We start from the raw sequence: 7211 nt of genomic DNA on the forward strand, positions 1-7211 counted from the left end.
GAGCGTGCTTTGATGATGTTTCGGGTGGTCCCTGCCTCAGATGCAGCAGACTCCCTTCGTGCCCTCGTCTCCACAGTTGTCTTTTCAATTAGCCTGATCATTTAATCCGCTGTTGCCTCACCACCCCCCCCCCCCCCCCTCTCCCTCTCTCTCTCTCCCTCTCTCTTCCTCGAGCGGTCAGCCACAGGGCTGACCACACAGGGCTGGGGGAGCCCTCTAGTCCTGCTGTTGCTACTGGACATGTCTACACACCCCTGCAGCGTGGTCCCAGTCATTTATTCTGCTCTCACTCGTTCCATCTATACCTCTCCATCTCCAGCTTCAGACAGTAATAGTCCAGCCACATATCTGTGCCAGCCATTCACTTAAAGCAGCAGACTCTAATTAGCACAGCTCTTCAGCTAGGTAGAGCAGCTAATTGGTGAGATCGTCTGTGCACAGGTAGAACCGATACATGGTAGGTCTTTTACTTTTTGAAGCTGGACTTTTCCGCCTCTGCCTCTCTCTCTCTTCCTCCTTTTTCCCCTCTCACTCCATCTCCCCCTCCCTCCCTCTGTCTCCTTTCCTACCTCCCTTCTTCTCTCCCTCCTTCCTTCTTCCATCTCCCTCTCTTTCTCTCCCCCTCTCCTCCTCCTCCTCCTCTCCCCCTCTCTCCCTGCAGGAGGTCTGGCCAGATGATGGGTGTCACCTCAGCAGGGACTGTGTGAGTTCGGAACACTGGCAGCTTTTAATAGCAGCCCGCCACTGACCTGCTTTCACCCGCCACAACCCGGGGCACAGCTACCCTCTAGAGCACGGTGTGTGTGTGTGTCTCTGTGTGTGTATGTGTGTGTGTGTGTGTGTGTGTGTGTGTGTGTGCGCGTGTGTGTGTGTGTGTGTGCTGAAAGGAGGGGGTAGTGGTATGTGGCAGCTATTTCTGCCAAGCTCAAATGGAGGAGCCCTCTCCATCTCTGTTGCCAGTGTCATTCCTATCCTGCCTTCCTTGCATTGTCTGTCTGTGTGTGTGTGTGTGTGTGTATCTCTGTTCTACCCACCTTGGATACACAACACACTACTGCCAAGACATACATGCAGGTCTGCACACACACACACGCTCTCACACAGTATAAACACGTGCATGTATGATATGTATGGAGGTGTGTGTCTGAACTCCAGTGGAATCTACAACGAGACTAGCGCTCTTTATGTCTTTTATATGCCACTGGGGTGTACTTGTCTTTGTCTCCAGTATTACCTCTAAAGATCAAAAGGGTGAGAGCATGATAGAGAGAGAGAGAGAGGGCAAGAGAGAGAGAGAGAAAGAAAGAGAGAGAGTGAGAGAGAGAGGGCAAGAGAGAGAGTGAGAGAGTGAGAGAGAGGGCAAGAAAGAGAGAGAGAGAGGGCAAGAGAGAGAGAGAGAGAGTGAGAGAGAGAGGGCAAGAGAGAGAGAGAGAGAGAGAACACCCAGCGTTTCATAAGCAGCAGGCAGCTCAGCCCCCACAGTGTGATAAAGAGCAGTTCTCCTCCACCTCTGTGAATGACTATAGTCGGCTGTAGGAGCTGTATGAATCTACCATTACTTCACACTGCTGACAATACCATTACACCTCCCCCATCACACACACACACACACACACACCTATCAGCACCTCTCCATATCAGTCAGCCCGTGGAGACTAGTTCAAGGCAGGTGCAAAGAAACATAAGTGCCTTTGGCTTCCTCACAAGACAAACCTTCACACGTACACACACTCACACACACATGCACGTCTCAGTCTGTGTTTCTCACATTAAAACTGGTGCAGTGCAGTGCAGTGCTACACGTCCTACACTAAGGCGTCAGTGACGGAGTGCCATCACCAGGCTTGAGTAGGGGCTCTGACTCCCATACCAATGAGCCTCTCTGGCGTGGCGGTCAAGCCGCAGACACTGGACCGAGCGGCGGCCGGGTGGGGTGACTCCGCTCCCCCTGGGCTGACGGTGTCAGTTTACTGTTAATCTGCGTGTTGTTAAACTGCATTTCCCCACTTCCTCTGGTGCCTGAAGAGGAACGTTCGAGCAATCCCGCTCATTGTGAACATGTCACTCTGCTGCGTAGCGCATTAAAGTAATGTACCATTTTACAGTTGACCAGCAACTCAAGTCGATCACAGCCCACACAGCTCTAGCTGTGACCGCACGTGGCTGCACGCAAGGCGGGCCACTGAGCCAAGCCGCTGATCTGTGTTAAATCACAACATTTATGCCTGATGCTGGGTCATTCCTTGATAACACTACGACGACAGTCATATTTCACGCCGGGTGCAGCTCCCCTACAGAGTATATGATATGCAAAAGAGCAGGCCTGGTGCCAACTCCTGCCGGCTGTACTTAACAGCTCCTTCACTGATATGCTTTCAAATCCCATTTACGCGTGCGAGCGCCTGATTTTTGAGTGCAACTGTACGAGCTCAGAGTGATGTCAGTGTGGCATGTGAGGATTAAGGAGGCGGAGCACAATTGAGTAACATATGGAAAGGTCAGAGGTCTCACGGGGACTCCATTCTCACTGGCAATGCTGAGTTATGAGAGAAATAATGGACACCACAGCATTAGGGTGGCAGAGATTAATACACTTCGAGTGCACTTCTCTGCTTCCATTCATTAGCAACTTTGGCATGAAGCAACAATCCATCTAAACATTAAAAAACATATGACATGATTACAAAGTGTTTATACATCATTACAAGGTGCTGTTTCTCAGTATGCTTCAAGCTGAATATAGATGTATGTTTAATAGCACAGCTAGGCTGTAGTGTGGGTTCTATAATGTGTAGTGTGAGGGGGGCAGAGAGGACTGAGTGAGGGAGCTGAGTGAGTCTGTAGAGATGGCACAGCAGGTGTTGACATGCCAAAGAGGGCTGTCAGCCCAGAGGGCAGAGGACACTGGGATATGTGAGGTCCTCCTGTGAACCAGGCCTGCCAGAGTGACTCAAGTGACCTCGGGGACAGCAGGGAGAGAAGGGGAGGGGGGGGAAGAGGGAGGGAGAGAGAGAGGGAGAGAGAGAGAGAGAGAGGGAGGGAGAGAGAGAGGGAGAGGGGGAGAGAGAGAGAGAGATGGTAAAGACTTTGACGCAAGTGGGCATGAGCAAGGTATGTTGAAACAGGATCTCATGGAGCTGGGTCAAGAGGTGTGGAGAAAAAGGGAATGTGTGTGTGTGTGTGTGTGTGTGTGTGTGTGCGTGTGCGTGTGTGTGTGTGTGTGCGTGTGTGTGTGTGTGTGTGCGTGCGCGCGTCAGGGTCGGGTGGGAATCATGTTGCTGTTACCTCAGCTGACCCCCTCCTCTTTTACCGTCACACACACACACACACACACACACACACACACACACACACACACACACACACACACACACACACACACACACACACACACACAAGCCCCCTCTGCCCCCGCCTTCGCTGGCTATCCCACTGAGGTGCTGAAGGCTCACCTGACAATTGACAAAAGCCCGTGCTGAGACACGCATACACACACACACACACACACACACACGCGCACCCTACGCTCGAAGCTCAGCGCCCACACGCTACTGCTGACTCAGCCGCATGGATTCCGGAAAGTTCTGAGGAGATGGCAGGTGAGGCTGTCTCAGTGGCAAGCACGCAGGCCACCTCCCCTTCACAGGAAACGCCTGGGCAACGGCAACATGACCTAACAAGCCGGCGGCTGGGGGAAGCTGAGCCGAGCCGAGCCACTCGCTCGCTCCCAAGAAGGTCGCGTCAGTGAAATTCAAGACGCTGCAGGAAAAGCCATTAGCGCCAGTCACCCCTAACTTTCAGAGGGAAAACACACACACACACACACACACACACACACACACACACACACATGCAGACGTACACACAAACACACAGTGACAGAATATGGGGAGTGGAGAGGAACAGAGAGAGGGAAGAAGGAAAAGCCAAGGGAAAGATAGATAGATAGATAGATAGATAGATAGATAGACACACACAGAAAGACACTTTGGATAGTCTACCTACCTAGACTTTACAGAGTTTGTAGTTTTACTAAGTTCAATCTTTGCCACTCTTCATTAAACATTAACTTAACCTAACCCTAAGGTTAAGGTTGTGGGGGTTGGATTTGATTGTGGTGATGTTCGGTAATTGTTCAACAAAACATTTACATACTGAAAATAGATGACCTGTTAAGTCTCTAGGCAGACTATCCAAGTAAAGGTTTACCTACCAACAGAATCAGATGTAACTGAGAGGAGAGTTTGTGTGAGATGGATAGAGACACGGACAGAAAGAGAGAGAGAGAGCAAGAGAGAGAGAGAGAGAGAGAGAAATAGACAGACAGACAGACAACTACAGACAGGTAAAATCACATATTCTGACAATGTCAGGGAAGAGGAACTTTTCCAGGAGACAGATCAATAGAGTGGAAGAGTAAGAGAGACGGAGAGAGAGAGAAAAGAAAGATTGACAGAGAGAGAGAAAAGAAAGATTGACAGAGAGAGAAAGAGACATGGAGGGCATAAGAGGTGCAGACAATGGAACAAGACGAGAAATGAGAAAGATGGAAGAGAGAAAGCGAGGGATAGTGAGGAGGGAGAAGAGCGAGAGAGCAGCCTGCCATTGGCTCACATGATGTTTTTTCCTGCGTGCGTCGTCAGTCTCGCTCAGGCCTGTGCAACGCGGCACAGTGCAGCGCCGCATCCAGGCAGCTGCCGAGCAACCCATTGTGTTCCCTAAGCGCCTAGCAACTGCGGAATTCCCGGAATTCAGACTCCCTGATCTCATCCAGACACGCCACACCTTGTGCTCACACTTAAAGACATCATGCTCCCTTTCACCCCTTCAAAATTGAATAAATGTGGAAACAATAAGATGGATATCGCACAACTATTTCACATACCATTTGGGCCCACTCTTCAAACTGTGTTACAAACTTTTTTTAAAAAAAAAATACAGTGCCATGTTGGCTCAAAATGTCATTAAAGGGGCACTTCACCGATTAGAATTAAGCTTTGGATCTTTGGAAAACCAGTCATGTTTTTGAATGGTCGTGAGTCGTGCATCATTCCCTCAGTTTGCCTTAAGATGGGAGAAATACGGATTTCAATGTTGGACTTCCTGCTTTCAATGATGTAAAAATCATCATTTTACATCACTGAAAGCAGGAAGTCCTATTCATGGGTTTCATTGACATCCGTATTTCTCCCATCTCAAGGCAAACTGAGGGAATGATGCACGACCATTCAAAAACATGACTGGTTTTCTAAAGATAGAAAGCTTAATGCTAATCGGTGAAGTGTCCCTTTAAACTGCTCTTTGCACCCGATCTCAAAGTCTTACACTTTGTCACAATAAGTTCCAGCTGTGGACCTCACTGACATTGACATGGTGTTCCTCATGTTCCTCATCTATGACAGACCCTCTGCAAATACCTCATCTCTGTTGTGAACAATAGTGAACGGACATAATGGTTTTCAGATAATCTCCCGAAAACTACCCAGTGAGGTCCTCCTATTCTCTCAAGCATGGCCTTTTGGCCTGAGTCTGGCTGACCACATCCTTTGTTTACAGTGTCCCAGTGCCTCCCCCTTTCCCCCTGGACCCCTATCATTTGGTTTTGGGTCCATTCCCCAGTGGTTTGGACTTGCTGCCGCAGTGTGATGTAAGTAGGCTGGGTTTGGGAAGCCTGACCAAGATGAAGCTCATACCTCCGGCACTGAGTTCATAATGAGCTCTGAGAGTTCGCTGTTTCTCACCAATGAACAATCTATAGCCCTGCATAAAACATGAATAAACACTGCCTCACGGTCGACCCTCAGAACAGAACTACATGCTAATCCATTATCACCAGTACAAACCATGCAGAAGACTTGGCACAGCCTGACTATATCCACAGCAAAAGCACCCGATTCCCACAACTGTACGCTTTCATTATTAAGTTTACTGTCCATGCACGCGTATGTGCTCATCACATCAAATGAAACACTGGTGAACTGCAGTAATTGCTTGGCCCTGATGATGAATGCAGCTTGTAAAATGCAGCTGGCCCAGGGATCGGCAGATGCTCTCAGAAAATGAAGGCCTCTCATGCAAATTGAAAAAGCAGTTTCTGTTCCTCTAAGGCTCAAAAATACCTCTGAGGTCAACCAAGACCCCCAGCCCCCAAACAATAAAAAGAAGAGAAAAAAAAGCTTTCAGTTTCCAACATAACTCTTCGAGTTCCTCCTCCATAACTGACACATTTCTGGAACGGTAAAAATAAATTGGTGTCTCTGTGATCACTGAGAAGCAGCAGTAAGGGTTTGTGTTAGCCACAGTTTTCCTCCAGAGTCTAAATTAGTTCTGTACACATCTCTATATCTATATAGCCTACACTACATCGCTATAAAGGAGCACAGCCTTCTCTGCCATCTTGCATTGCGTTCAGTATCATATTCACAGAGACAAAAAAAAAAGCAAAATCTATCAAGTAAGTGCAGTAGTTCAATGCAAATGGAAGTATAGCAGCCTCATAGATCAGTGTAGGCGTCTCTAGCTCGTAGTACAGTATATGATATTGAACTCCTGTAGGTGGGGAAATCTGATCCTGGATCAGTATGAGATGACAGCAGAAAAACGACACCAGCGCTTCCTGCACACTTGCTGTGCCCCAGATCAGCCTCCTGACCAGGAAGTGAGATACAGCCATCTCATCATCAAAACAGCCCAAGAGCTCGTGTTTCAACTTCCCCAAGTATGGAGGAGGTGTGCAGATCCTACCCTAGTTCAGCCCACCAGAGTCAAGGTCAAGGTCAAGGTCAAGGTCAATCAACCAGAAGTGACCGAGAGAAGGCTAGTCTAGCATCCGTTTCCTGCGCTAGCCTCACATTTACCTGATTGTTTTTGGATAAAATGCAGCTTCATCCAAAGCCCACTCAGGAGCCCTGTGTCATTTCAAATGTGTTGGAAGCACGGCAGCCTCCAGACCACCAGTCTCTCTAAAGAGCCTTCAATCGCATCTCAGTCCCAAGCACTGCACAACCCTGGCTTGACCCGTCATCTCCACCATCTCCATGGCAACAGATAACACCTCCAGAGATAGAGAGAGAGAGAGAGAGCAGACGCACTTGGCCTCGGGTAGTGGGCAGAGCGTGTTTAGCGGCGGATTAAGAGCACCCAGTAACGCCTGCGGGCACCCCTTTTGAGATGAGGATGACCTTTAACGCTCATCACGACGCGGGGGGGGC

General features: G+C 49.1%; 1 protein-coding gene across 21 annotated transcripts in view; it reads right to left on the reverse strand.

Annotated features, from left to right (window-relative positions):
• mbnl1 (muscleblind-like splicing regulator 1) overlaps positions 1–7211 on the reverse strand; it is a 53468-nt gene that overhangs the window by 12946 nt on the left and 33311 nt on the right. The window lies entirely within an intron of this gene.

This window comes from Sardina pilchardus, chromosome 2 (genome assembly GCF_963854185.1).
Source record: "Sardina pilchardus chromosome 2, fSarPil1.1, whole genome shotgun sequence".
Lineage (NCBI taxonomy): Eukaryota > Metazoa > Chordata > Actinopteri > Clupeiformes > Clupeidae > Sardina > Sardina pilchardus.